Source organism: Eschrichtius robustus, chromosome 8, assembly GCF_028021215.1.
Source record: "Eschrichtius robustus isolate mEscRob2 chromosome 8, mEscRob2.pri, whole genome shotgun sequence".
Lineage (NCBI taxonomy): Eukaryota > Metazoa > Chordata > Mammalia > Artiodactyla > Eschrichtiidae > Eschrichtius > Eschrichtius robustus.
The window spans coordinates 81,671,907-81,687,321 of record NC_090831.1 but is presented as its reverse complement, the minus strand read 5'-3'; positions in this window follow the sequence as shown (position 1 = coordinate 81,687,321).

Sequence of the window (15,415 nt, the reverse complement as noted above, 5' to 3'; positions counted from 1 at the left end):
TCACATTTATGTAGCACTTTGTATCTGCTGAGTGTTCCTTTAATTATTTCTTTTAATGATCTTGTGAGGCCAGTACTAGTGGGTATTAGCATCATTACAAAGATGGGGAGAAAGAGGGAGAGGTTACCAAAAATGAGGCAGAAGCAGGAAGAGGAGAATGCCATAAAAGGACAGACTCAAGGGAGCAGGAGAATTGGAGAAATTCAAAGAAAGGCATGACTGAAATGACTGCATCTGTGACCACCACAGAAACCTGAATTTTTAGGCAGTGGAGAGAGTTTGAGAGGAAGAGTGTCAGAATCAATAAAAGGATGTATTGCTTGTCTCACTTATAAGTAAGCACATGGAACAAGGTGAGGTAGTACTTAGCTAAATTTATGAAATGGATTTGGACAAATTTACTAATGACCAGGTCTTAACTAACTACCGTGAGAGTGTAAAATTCCGTCCATGTCAGAGAGGAAATCCAGGCTGTCTGGCTGCACATTGCCTTATTGCCACTGTCCCATCCAGGGTCCAGGGAGGGCAGGCCATGGACCTGAGCCAGGACAGCCATGTGTATGTCACATCTATCTCACTGACTGGTCAGATCTGGGTAGATTCCTGCAAACCACTGAACTCATCCATGGTCTGTTCAGAACCAACTGAAACATTTAGATTCTTTCCAGGTGTCTGAAATTCCAGCATTACAGTTATTCGTGTTTAGATAATAATAATGGCTGGCACTTAGTGCTCAATAATAAGTACCAGGCCCTGTCCTAAGCACTTACAGACATTAACACATGTAATCCTCACAATAACATTGTTAGATAAATACTAATTTAAGGGATGAGAAAACTGAGGCCCAGAGGGGTTAAGTAACATGTCCAAGGTCACACAGCTAGTAAATGGTGGAGTCCGGATTTGAACCCCATGCAGCCGGGCTCCAGAGTCTGTGCTATAATTATAATCTCTTCTCTATAATGCCTTATTGAGAGGTTTTACAATGCTTCCTCATTTTGTTATTTACAAATAAAATACCAAAGAACATAACAATAACATTAGAAAATTGAACAATGAGCAAGCTATTTTTAAAGATAGGAGAATAACTTCTAAATTATTGTCTTCAGGATCACCCACACACTGTATGTTCTTCTTTTGTGCTCCTAAGTTGCGTTGGAACTTACTATAGTACTTTTTATTTTCTCAATTATAGTTAGTTGGTATTCCTGGGGCAAGTCCAGAAAAAACTCCTCCATTGATTTCTGACCTACCTGAGACAGGGACCTTTAAAAAAATCATCGTCTTATGCCTTGTACAAGGTAGACATTCAATAAGTGTTCACTGAATAAATGGAGTTAATTGCACTTCAGGCAGTGGGTTGGTTCTAATTTGATAGACAATCAAAAGATCACTCTGTAGTAACACTATCCAGTGGAACCTTCTACAGTGAAGGAATTGTTGTAGATCTGCACTGTCTCATGTGGTAGCCACAAGCCACATGTGACTATTGGGCACCTGAAATATGGCCAGTGTGTGACTGAGGAACTAAATATTTAATTGTATTTAATTTTGATTAACTTTACATTTAAATAGCCACAGCTTTATAGTACTAGGTGTTTAGCCAAACAAATTAATTTGGATCCCTATTTCTAAAACCGTTGCCTGAGATTCAAAGCCTTTTTTAAAGCCAAGGACCTAGTCCTAGCAATCACAGATAAGAGGCAAAAGAGAGTGAAATTATATTACCTTCTAAATGGTTTTACGATAATTGTCCATTCAGAAGTATCTCAAGTAAAATAAAGTCTTTTAATTACCATAACAAAGATATATCAAAATTTCAAAAGTACATCCCCTTTGAATCTGTAACTCATTTTCTAGGAGTTGCTTCTGTTCCGACACACACTGTGAGGCATATGTACAAGGATAGTCCTTAAAGTACTGCTTGTAATAATAGCAAAAGACAACCTAAAATTCCATATGTAGGAAGCAAATTACATAAACTGTGGTATGGTGGTAGGCACAATAATGGCCCTCCAAAGATGTCCACATCCTAATCCCTGGAATCTGTGAATATGTTACCTTACATGGCAAAAGGAAATTTCCAGATGTAATTTAGTTAAGTAACTTGAGGAGAGTATCCTGGATTGTCCAGGTGGGCCTCATGTAACCACAAGAGTCCTTATCGAGGGAGGCAGGAGGGTCAGAGTCAGAAAGAACACGATGTGATGAGAGACACAGAGGTCAGAGGGATGCAACTGCTGGCTGGGGCCACAAGCCAAGGAATGGGGTGGCCTCTAGAAGAAGGAAAAGGCACGAAGATGAATTCTGTCTAGAGCCTCCGGATGGAACAGAGCCCTGACAACACCTTGATCTTAGCCCAGTAGGACCAATTTTGGACTTCTGACCTCCAAAACTGTAAGAAAATTAATTTGTATTGTTTTCAGCCACTAAATTTGTGGTAATTTGTTACAGCAGCAATAGGAAACTAATGCAGGTAACTTCATATATAATGGAATACTGTGCAACCACTAAAAAGAATGAAGAACACCTATATGTTTTCATATGGAAAGATCTCCGAGACATATTATTAAATGAAAAAAAAACAAGGTCTAAGACAAGTACCCCTCAGTTACAAAGGATACACACAGGCCTATGTATTTCTGGAAGGGGCAAGCTGGAGAAGGGGTAACCTGGGGAAGGGGTGGTCAGTGTTAGAAGGGAGACTTACTTCTCACACTGTGCTTCTCTAAACTAATACATTTTGAGAATTGCCACTCGATAGAAAATCAATTTTCACACCAGATCTTTGGGGGATGAGACAAAGAAACCATACTAAGTTCTACAGGCCTTTTTCAGGTGTGTGGCTCTGAACTTCAGGGAAGAGTAGATAAATAACATTACCTGACATGAGCAATTAGCTGCTGGGTGTGAGAACTGCTAATGTGTGCTCCAGAGCAGCCAGACTTGAAGGTCAGACGGAAGCTGAGAGAAAAAGCCCCAAGGTCATTGTGGAAAAAATAGACACTAACTCCATGTGCAGAATTAGACCATTCAGAAGGACGAGATCATGCTTCTTTCCCAGGGGTGTGCTAAGAAGAAAGTGTCAGAGGGAGATTTGAGTTCTGTTGAGCCAGGAACCTAGAACAGGAAACCTAAGAAGGTGGTGAGGCTAGAGCTAATTATGAAGTGTGAACTGCAGAAGAGAGGAAACTGCCCGCAGCCACTCCTGCAAACAGGTGCCATCATCACCTAACGCCCGCATCACGGAACAAACGGAGCAAACGGAACAAACGCGCAGACGGTCCAGACCTGGAGGCTCCTACCTCTGCAGGGAGGCACCTCCCATCATCCTGAGGATTTCACCGCGAAGCCTAGGGGCACCCTGACCCACCTGGCCCCGGGAGAGAGGAGGAGCCTGACTGGGGTGCATGGTGGGAGTTAGCTTTGGGAAAAGGTGAAGGAATGGATTTGCAGTTTAGGTTTGATGTGTGGAGAAACAACTTGAAAGGCCTGACATCAGCTGGGGAAGTAAGGCGATGACCCCTGCCTGACCTGTGGGATCTAGGGCTTCTCAAAGCAAAAGGAGAAACGGAGAGAAACCCCTGAGGTCCTCCAATGCACAGTTACTTAACATTTGAATCATTTAATCCTTCTAAACCACAGTTTATTTATCTGTTGGATGGGAATAAATAATGGTACTTACTTCTATGGGGAAGGTTAACAGAGCTTGTCACCGAGCTTGGCAAACTCTGCAGCACTCACTGTGTTAAAGTACATAGTACACAATTAACAGCTCTGAATGGCAGGCTCGTTGTTGCCCCCATTTTACAGAGGGAGAAACTGAGGTGCAAAGCACTCAAGCATCTTGCCGTGGTTACCCAGGGATTCAGTAGCAGAGGCAGGATTTAACCCCAGGCAATTTGGCATTGCAGGTCATACACCTCTTGTAGTACATGGGGAAAAATGGTAGTTGTGGTTGTGGTGAGATAATGGCTGCGATGTAGAGGCACCATGATTCCCATCTTAGCAGATAAACTGAAGTTTAGGAGGACCAGGTGACTCAGATGTTAAGTAGCTGTGCTTTTGTGACCTGATGTCTGGGGCTCAGGTGCCCCCACCACAAGGGGATCCAGACAAGTGTCACTAGGCCACCTGCCCCAGTGACAGCTCCTGTGTGGCTGTGGGGACTGGTGGGAGCCAGGGAAGAGGGAGCATCTAAGCATGTCTGGAGAGGGCACAGGTCCAGAGGCAGCCTGCGGTTCCCTGTACTGCTGGGACTCCTCATCACTGCTCCCAGGGTGAAGGGAGCCTGGGTGGGCCTGGTGTGGCTCCAGGGCAGGGGCCAGAGCAGAGTGACACCGTGGTGGCACAGAGACCCTACAAAAGCCAGAGGACTCTCCAGGGGAGGCTGCCAGGAGCAGACGTTGACACTGGCGGGCGTGAAAGCTGTTATAGGCCTCAGTGATTCCCTGTCTCCGTTGGGTCAGGAGAGGAAACTGTGGGAGCTGGAACTCAAGAGTGTGAGCTCCGTTCCTCATCAGCACTTTGCCTAGCTTGGCGGTCCAAGGAAACAGCTGCTATAGCTCTCTTTGAAGTTCACGCACACTAAGGTGGTCTTTGAGTTAAACGTAGTTTGCAAAGCTGTTTCCGGATCAGCTTCAGAAACCACAGGAGAGTGAAAAGTTTAAAGCTGCACCATTACTAAAATGACAGTAGTATTAAGGAAGATGGCTCAGGTAATTAATTTCATACCTGGCAGAACGTAGGAAATGTCCTTGTTTTGGAAATGGGCTCATTTATTTGCCAAGCCAGTAGGTCAGGCTTGCTTTTGTTTGTTTTGTTTTCCCAGTTTTATTGAGAAATAATTGATATATAAAGTTGTGTAAGTTTAAGGTGTACAACATAATGATTCGATACATGTATGTATTATGAAATGATCACCACAATAAGTTTAGTTAACATCCATCACCTAGCAGAGTTCCAAAGAATTTTTTTTCCCTTGTGATGAGAACTTTTAAGATCTATTCTCTTAGAAACATCCAAAAAACAGTACTGTTCACTATAGTCATCCCAGAACTTATTTATCTTAAAACTGGAAGTTCATACCTTTTGAAAACCTTCCCACAATTCCCCCACTCCTATATCCAACCTCTGGTACCACAAATCTGATCTCTGTTTCTATAGGCTTAAGTCTGAACACATTTCTTTCTTCTTCTCTTTCTTCTTTTTTTCCTGCCTTAATCTTGTTTGCTTTAGTTTTGTGCATCTATAAATTGCTTTTTGGAAGCTGTACTTTATAAAAATGTTTCAGTATGCAGTTGACCTTTTTTTGTTGGGGAAACGAATTAAAAAAGGAGGAAAATGGAGTGAGGGTTAGAGATTGACTAGAACTGATGCTGGCCCCAGTGGTCAGATTCATTGCTGACTGCAGGGATATTTCCACTAGCGGTGGTGTTGTGGCGGGGGCTAGAGAAACACCGCTAGTCCAAGGCCAGGTGAAGGAAGACAGATGCAGTGAGAAGGCGTTCATGGGCTGATTACAGAATTATTTTATACTTTCCAGAAGATCTTGACATTTAGATTCAAGGGGCCTGATTAAACAGGGAGGCCTACAAGATCCAGTGTAAAAACAGGAGGAAGTCTCATGTCTGTTCCAACATATTGCCATGGATCTCTCTTTGCTGCCATGACAACAGGCTTGAGAGCTCTGTTGTGATACCTCTCTGACCTCAGCCTTTGATTCTGCCCTGCGGACTTCCCAGTACTGCCCTGGAATAGGAGGACTTGCCCTGCCACCTAGTCCCTGGTTTCACAGTGGATAATTCAGCATGGCGGAGCCTTTAAAGCTTAATTTTTCATGATCCAGGCCAGAAGCCTGAATGAGTTGTATACATCTCTGTTGTACGGCTTCTGATCAAAGACAACTGTAAAATGTTGAACAAATCAAATGGAGAATTACACTGAATATTTTGAATACCAGAGTTGCATTTGACTATGAGCAATAGAATCCTGAGAAGCAGTGGTTTAAATAAGACAAGAATTCATTTTTCTCACAAAATGAGTATTCCAGAAGTAGGCACCAAGGGCTACTGTGGCAGTTGTAGGACATCACCCTAGAGTGTAGCCCTTATCCTTATGTTCATGAGATAGCCGCTAGAACTCCAGCTGTCACATCATGCTCTTCTTGGAAGTGGAAAGGAAGAAGTGCCAAGTGAAAATGGTGGTTAGCAGTTGATTCCGTATGGTTTTTAAGAAGCCTTCCCAGAATCCCCATCCAACAACTTTCACTTACATCTCAGTGGCCAGAACTTGGTCATAGGTCTACCCTTGTCTGCAAGGGAGGCTGGGGAATGTTGGGTTTAATCTGAACACATTGCTTCCCTTGACAAAATCTGTTACTAAGGAGCAAGGAGAGGATGGATATTGGTTAGGCACCTAGAAGTCTCTATCATGAGATGTCTGTGAATGGATGAAACTGGGAGCTGCTGAAAATGACCAAAAATAAGGTGGCAAGAACAAGGCCATGGAAGAAGCCAGAATTTCCTGAGGTCTGTTCATTAGCTCCCAAAGGCTGGCAGATAGTACTGACTGATAATAATACCGTTAATCTAGCATATATGACAAGTCGACACAATAGGACATTGCAATAGGGAACAAGGAAATCAATTCATGGGTTTGCCACCCCTTACTCCGACAATGGAATGCATGAAAGGTAACATAGGCATAAATCAGGTGCTACTGGAATGAGCCTACAGTTTTGTTGGTTTGAACGTTTGCTTCTTTTTAGTAAATACATATTTAAATGAGGATATACGTCAATTAAATTTATGTCAGTCTTCTCCACCATTTTCAAGTAAATCCTTCATGCTTAATAAGCCGTTGCCACGGGTTAACTAAGCTGAAGGTAATGAATTTTTTAGATAACTGCAACACTCTTTTTTTTTTTTTTTAATTTTTATTTTATTTTATTTATTTATTTATTTATGGCTGTGTTGGGTCTTCGTTTCTGTGCGAGGGCTTTCTCTAGTTGTGGCAAGCGGGGGCCACCCTTCATCGCGGTGCGTGGGCCTCTCCCTATCGTGGCCTCTCTTGTTGCGGAGCACAGGCTCCAGACGCGCAGGCTCAGTAATTGTGGCTCACGGGCCCAGCTGCTCCGTGGCACGTGGGATCTTCCCAGGCCAGGGCTCGAACCCGTGTCCCCTGCATTGGCAGGCAGATTCTCAACCACTGCGCCACCTGCAACACTCTTTTAAGCAACAATTAAAAAAAAAAAAAATTCAAAGTTATTACTGGAGATCACATGATGTCTTACTGCCTGTTTCAACATATATTGAATAACTTAATGTAATGGAACATTTTTGACTGTCTGCTTCTTGTGTAGGAAACAATCTTTCTTACCATTTACCACCTGTTCACCATCTGCCACGCACAGACACACACACACACACAGACACACACACCGCATACTCCCTCCCCAACTCCACCACTAAGTATAAGGAAGGGAAGTTTTGACAGTGTGCTGACATATCCCTGGTTCATGGAGGACAGTTTAGAACCAGCAGGTAATCAGGCACTTGTGTTATACTTGCATTTTTTTTATAACTTAAGATAATTAAAATGTATTTACCTCTAAATCATCACTCCAAATTACTATGCTACTTGAGTTCTATGCCTTTGTGTGGAGGTGTATACTTTTTTGTTTTGGGTGTGTCTTATTCTAGCAGCAACCTTTTAATTTGCTGTTTGTCAGCTGCTGTGCTCTGGTAAACCCAGAACACCTCATTTATTAGCCTGTGGGCAAAGTAAAAGGCTCTGGGAACTCTCATTGACGGTGGGTATGTAAGTTGGTAAATACACTTTGGAAAGTGGTTTGGCAGCATCTACTAAAACTGAGCACAGGCATATTCATGGATCATACTCCCAACCATCAACCTACTGACACAGCTTTTTCCATCTCCCCGTGTTAGGACCCACCCCAGCCTTCTTTCCCCTATGAGAACGCAGGCCTTGTTGTTGACACCCCCTCCAGCAGTTTCCCAGCCATCAGCTGATCTTAGGCAGCCCGGCTCAGCACATCAGATGCATGCTCATGATGGGGAACGTATGCAGGCAAGATTAGGAAACTTGAGTAGCTTCCTCTCAGTAAGCTCCTTGAACCCTATGTGACATTCCCACCCCTTCTCCAGAAACCTACCAACTTTGTACCATTTAGGATGACTTCTCCATCAGTATCTAGTACTATAAAGCCCAACACAAACTGGCTTAGACAATAAGGGTGAGTCATTGTCTCATATAACTGCAAAGACCAATATGGGCTTCAGGCACAATTCTCTCAGAGCTCCCGTTCAGTTTCTCTGAAATCTCTTAACTCTGTGTTCTGCCAGGTTGGTTTTATCTTCAGGTAGACGTCCCTCACGGTCATAAGATGTCTGCTAGCATCAAATGGGTAACATGCCTCTTTGTTCAAATGAGGAGAGAGCAGGCCTTTATCCAGATAATCACCAAATAAAAGCTCTGAGCACAACTCTTGGGACCTTCTGGGTCCATCTCCTGAACCAGTCATTTTGGTGGCAAGACCCCACCTGCCTGCAGAGTTGAAGCCCCAAGCCCTAGCTAAGCAAACAAAACAAGCAAAAAAAATGACTCCTGCTGCACCTTCTCCCAGAATAATGGGTGCTTGCTCTTACTATGTTTACATAACTAAAAAGGTTGGCCCTTTTTAGTGTCAACTGCCCTTCTAAAACATGAAGTTCTGCCTCTCTGCTATACCAGACTGTAACACCCACCTCCTTAGCCAGAAATTCCAAGGACATTTGGTGAGAAGAGATGCCCACATGCCATAGCATCTACAGCACTGGATGCAAGATCATAATAATAATAATAATAATAAGGCTTCATCTTTGATTAGCATTTTACAGTTTCTAGTGTGTTTTCACGTGCAGCACCTCATTTCATCCCTGGGAGCTGGGTAGGATCTGTACTGTTATATCCAGCTTGTAGATAAGGAAATCTCAGAGAGATTGAATGACTGACTTAGCCACGGTCAATGACTTGTAAGTGATGGAGCTGGCATTGGAATCTAGGTCTTTTTGATGTTAAACTTTTGGGGGGAACTTTCTTCTGATTAGTCTTTTAGACCAGGGTACAGAGTAAGAAAGATAAGAAAGATGTAAATTTGATTGTGTGAGGCTGAGTAGGAGTTGTCTGAAAGGAGGAGTCCTCTGCTGCAGGGCTTTGGTGTATATGAGAGAGAAGACAGAAAAGATCTTCTCAATCTTTGCTTTTGCCCTTTTTTGGTTTTCTTTCCCAATTACCTTTTCCTTGTGTTTCTTTCTCAAATTCTCTTCTCTGGTACAGCTTTCTCAAATACAGTACCAACTACTTTTCATGCCTAGGCCCTATTCAAGAATCAATCTTGAAAACGAATCCTGGGGTGGGGGGGTGAGGGGACAAGGTGGGGAATGTGAGAGATTTATAGGATTGGGAAGGGGGGGTGAGAAAGGGGATGGCAGAAGAAGGAGAAAAGAGAAAGAAATTAGAGTCATGAGTTGGCTCTGACACCAAAGATTAACTGTAATCTAAAATGTGTAGATTACTTTATACATTTTTTTAAGAGAACTAATGCGTTCAAAGCAATGTGATCTTGAACTATAGACCCAGGAGTGGGAGCACTCAAAGATTGGGAAGGCCAAACCTACTAACTGAAGGGTTTAATTAACTATTTTAAAGTATACCTGGACACCGGCCAAGCAGTATAAAACATTATATACAGCATTCATTTTAGATAAATTTGGAGTACTCACATATTCAGTTGTTGAAAATTAATTTTTTTTTAATTGAAGTATAGTTGATTTACAATGTTGTGTTAGTTTCTGGTGTACAGCAAAGTGATTCAGATATATATATACATATATAAATTCTTTTTCAGATTCTTTTCCATTACAGTTTATTATACGATATTGAATATAGTTCCCTGTGCTATACAGTAGGACCTTGTTGTTTATCTATTTTATGTATAGTAGTTTGTATCTGCTAATCCCAAACTCCTAGTTTATCTCTCTCCCCGCCTTCTGCCTTTGGTAACCACAAGTTTGTTACCTATGTCTGTGAGTCTGTTTCTGGTTTGTAAATAAGTTCATTTATGTTATATTTTAGATTCCACATATAAGTGATATCATATGGTATTTGTCTTTCTCTGTCTGACTTACTTCACTTAGTATGCTAATCTCTAGGTCCATCCATGTTGCTACAAATAGGATTATTTAATTCTTTTTTATGGCTGAGTAATATTCCAGTGTAAATATATACCACATCTTCTTTATCCACTCATCTGTCGATGGACATTTAGGTTGCTTCCATGTCTTGGCTATTGTAAATAGTGCTGCAATGAACACTGAGGTGCATTTAGCTTTTTGAATTAGAGTTTTCTCCGGATATATGCCCAGGAGTGGTATTGCTGGATCATACGGTAACTCTATTTTTAGTTTTTTAAGGAACCTCCATACTGTTTTCCATAGTGGCTGCACCAAGTTACATTCCCACCAACAGTGTAGTGGGTTCCCTTTTATCCACACCCTCTCCAGCAGAAAATTAATTTTCTTAAGACTCTGATCTGCATTGGGAAATATGGAAAGAATTTGAGAACCAAGAAGTGTTAGAGTCTGGAAGAAGCCCTTACCAACTATTTCTTTCCTCTGCTATGACCATTACTGGGCAACTCTTCCATCATCTTGGAGATCTGTTTAAGGCTCAAAGGGTCCTTTTTGAATTATTTGCACCAAGAATTACATTGCATCTAACTTCATGGTGATGAGAAACTTAGAAAGAATTAATCCAGATACTCTTGGGCTGTTATCACAATAAAAGTCATCTAATTTTATACTGTGGCTTGGAAGGAAAAACAGAAGTTGTAAACTCTTGGGCTCATGGGCTAAATGTGGCCCGCAGATGGAACTTGTTTGCCTTCCACTGTTTTAAGAGAGGAGTGCTCTCCAGTTCAGCACTGGTCCCCACCATTCACACAATACACACGTGTGCACTCCACACCACCCTCTTCTCTGATTGCTTCACCTTCCTGACCCTTAGGGCATCTGAGTTTGAGAACTCTGAGATTACAAAAGTCGTTCAGTATATGAGGCACTACAAGAGAAGAGAGAATCATTTATGTTGGGAAAAAGCATAATGAGATGAAAATTACAGAAAGGTAAATTTAGTCATAAAATCAAGATGAAAGTCCTTCCTGGAGAAGTTACTGGAATCTGGGTTGGTTTTGTGAAAGGCACATACGTCTAGCTCTGGAAGAAAAGGGATTGAGTTGCAGAGCCTCTGAGATGGCATTCAGCTGGCTGGCTGTTCTATGGCTCCAGAAACTAAGACTGTAACAGAAAATATGATTACGCCAAACAATTGGCTGAAAAGCAACATAATTAGAGTCATTACAGACTAGAGACAAAGACAAAGAGCATGACAAAAGCAAAAAGAGTCACCTTTCCACATGATAGGTGACGCCTGTGTTCCCCGCCCCACCCCAAAATCAACAGTAGGAAGTACACAATGAGTGGGTAAGTCAGGAACTGGCTGAAGAACAAAACAAGGGTATCTTTTCAAAGTCTCACTTCTCTATAAAGTTCAATTTTAAAATCAGGTATTTAAGACCAGTAAATGAGCTTGGCAACAGCAATGAAAGGACCTTCCAAAGGATAAGGAAAGGGAAAAGACAAGCCAAGATTCTCAGTAACTGTTGGAGGCCCCAAGCCCTCTCCATCATCAGTACCCCATCCTGACCCTCAGGACCCAATCCTAAGTGCATTTGGTAAAGTAAGACACTTTTCCCCTCAATCTTAGTGTTTGTGATGTACGTGAGCCGGATCCTGCCTGTGGCAAAGAGCCCAACTTCTCCCCCAGATTCAAGGGGAGAGAAGGAAGATGTTCTAGAACACCCAAATTCAAGGAGGAATATTATGTTAAGAGCCAGGACTCTGGAGTCAGACAGACCTGAGTTCAAATCCTAGTTCCAGCCCTTATTAGCTTTATGGACCTTAGTAAGTTACCTCATTTCCCTGGGTCTTGTTTTTTTCTCATCCATAATCTGGGCATAATGTATTTAACTATCTCATAGCGTTTAAAAACAGATCTGTGTTAAGACATCTAGTCCAACAGTGCCTGACCCAACAGTAGGCACTCAGTGAATGGTGGTAATTGTTATGTAAAATAATCATCGTAATGAACTTGAACATCTGTGAAAGGGAAAGGGGTCCTACTCAGTGAAATAAAAGGAGAGCTAGTGTCAGATCTCATGTCATGGCTCAGTGCTTCCCAGCTTATCTCTGTCCAAGTGAACAGCTTTGTCTGCATTAGCAGAGCCTAGGAAACCAGTGCTATCAAAACCAATGAGACAAGCATTTCAAAAGTGCCTGTTAGGGGCACAGGGCAGTGACACTGTGCTAGACCTGAAAAGAGGTCTCGCCAGAGGTTGAGCCATGATCATGGGAAGGTATAACTGTTGTAATCTCTTCAAGCTGAGAGATGATTGAAGACTATCTTTCATTGATGCTACATAAGAGAAGAACAGTAACAAATGGTTAGAAATTACTTCAGCTTTGAAAACTGAAATCTTAGTGCCCTGCTCTATCACAGTACTGAGCTATACCCCCCATACAACTTTTATTGAGCCCTATGTGCAGGCACAGTGAGAGATAGTCTCCTTTTTCACGGAGACTAGGATCAGTCACCTCCAAGGTGGAATGCGTTTACCCCAGGATGGGGGCCAAACAATACTCCGGGGTGTGGGATGAAGATATTAGACCTTCCATTTCTGTTTTTTATTTTAATTTTTTAAAATTAATTAATTAATTAATTAATTTATGGCTGTGTTGGGTCTTCGTTTCTGTGCGAGGGCTTTCTCTAGTTGGCGGCAAGCGGGGGCCACCCTTCATCGCGGTGCGCGGGCCTCTCTCGTTGCGGAGCACAGGCTCCAGACGCGCAGGCTCAGCAATTGTGGCTCACGGGCCTAGTTGCTCCGCGGCATGTGGGATCCTCCCAGACCAGGGCTCGAACCCGTGTCCCCTGCATTGGCAGGCAGATTCTCAACCACTGCGCCACCAGGGAAGCCCCCCCAATTTCTGTTTCTTAAAAGGTCACCTTCTAAAAGCATCTCTTACTTTATAACATACATACTATATTTGAGTAGTAGTGTCTATATATAATTTGTAAATAAAAACATGAATGTTCATGTGATCAAGGTTTAAATTTTTTTTATTGAGGGGGTTCTTGATTTAAAAGGTTTGGGAACTACTGGTCTAGAGGAGAAGGAAGACCAGTAAGCCAACAGTCAAAATTAATGCAGAGGGAGCTTGGCTGGAGCACAGATGATAAGCATGTGGCTCAGCAGTGAAGGCAGAGGAGACAGGATGCAGGGAAGGCTTTCTGGAGGAGGTGACAGGATGAGCTGCTGAAGTGTGTTCGGTGTGGGGGAGAGGGGAAGAGGAAAGAGTATTTCAGGCAGGCTATACAACACATGCAAAGGCAAGGTGGCCTGTGCAGGTACAGTGAATGCATCTTGAAGACTAAAATAATTTGATCCGTCTTGAACTGTCAGTATGGCTGAGGAAACTGCAGGAGGTAAGGCTGGGAGGTTTCTGCAGCGATCCAATTATTGAAGGTCATTGAATAGAAAGCTCATTCTGATGGTGCAGGTTGGCGCTGAGGGATTCCAGCAGGGGAGGGGAGATCGTGGAGCAGTATTCCCAACTTGATCCTCTCGTCCAGTTTCCACTGATGCTTGTCTGAGTTCTAGAGGGAAAGGATTGTGCTTGTGGGAGCTGATGAAACCTCAAAAGGCTAGGACAAAAAAGGTGCTAGAAGCCTTTGAAGGGACAGAGAATCTTTAACACTGGGCATTGCTGGGTGAGCATCACCAGTGCCTAAAGACACATCTCTGGGCAAAAAGTCTTGTGCAGTTGTGCAAGCAGTAGTGCTTTAGTGGCGTCAGTACAGTCAAGAGCAACAAGATTTATCACCTGAGTGAGCCAGAGTTGGAAAGGAGGGAAATGGCAGACACCAGAGCAGCCAAGAGGACAGTATGTGGAGTCCACTGAGCCACCCCAGGCGGGCTCTAGGAACTGATGCAGGAGGACTTGCAAAGCATTTGGCGTTCCCTCATGAGGAGAGGCTGTACTGGTCATATTCAAATTGTGTCCCTCATGTGTTGCACAGTGGATCAGGCTCCAGAGTTTACAAATCCTGAGGCCACTGTCCAGGCAGTTCCTCTATAAACATACCTTCAGGAGCTGTACAACAGGAACCTGGCATAGATGTTCAATCAAGATGTCAGGAAACGAATGAAACAGTGATTGGTTGGCTGCTCTCAGGACCTTATTTAAACCTCAGACTGGGCTGGCCAAATCCCATCAGAGTTGGGTTTGGAACTATTATTTGGGTGCATGTGGCAGATTGCAGCAGGGGAGTAAACCCAGGAACTCAGTTAGAACGGCAGTCAATGGCTGGGTATTTTACTACTTTATTCTGGAGAAATCTTACAAAAAACTAGAAATGTAATGCCGTAACTCTGTATATAGTCAGTAAGGCAGAAGCATGAGGGTAGAGAACTTAAGGTAACACCCCTTAGGGTAACACCCATGAGGACTTGTCACTGGTGTCGTCCGACTAGCGAACCCCCGTTACTCATTCTAAGGCCAATGCTTAATTCTAGGCAGAATGAGACTGGGGGCCAAAATGAGAATTAATCACCAAAGAGCAGATAAAGCTGATTCATTTCTGAGCTGGAATAAAAGCAGTACAAAGCCCTTGAAGACCTGGTTGCATACATATTAAACAGGAAAATCTGGAATAGACACTGTCCTCCTTGGAAGAAGGTGGGAACCTCAAGAAAACATCCTGTTGAAGCAAAGGTTGCTGTTGGCATAACTGGCAGCCTGAGTCTTCAAGAGCTGGGCAGTGTCATATATTCTTGTAAGTGGCCAGACTGGCATGAGTTGAAGAAGACCTACCTGTGTCCACGATCTACTCAGTCTACGTAGTGGTGGCAGTAAAAGGAGTGCCTCAAGCCCTTAAGGGCCTGTTTACATCCAGTAAACCTGAAAAGTACCTTAAGAGGGACCTGGAAGAATGATCCAGAAAACCTGAGAAAGAGTTGAAGGCAGTATGGAGAGTTAACAGAATCCAGTGTTCATAGACATCCTCTTGTAGTGCTAACAGATGTCCATGCAGGGCACAGGAAGTGCCCACTTTCGATGATCAGTGTATACCTAAGTTAACCGAATCCTGTATGTGGAGGCCAGACAAGAAGCAGAGTCCTTTGGTGGCTTCGATTGGCTCCCTTAGACCAATGGATTCACACTTTCCCGGCAGCTGCCCCATTTTGTGGGCAATAGCCATGCTGGATTTTGGAGATTGCTGCTAGATCCCAAAGCAT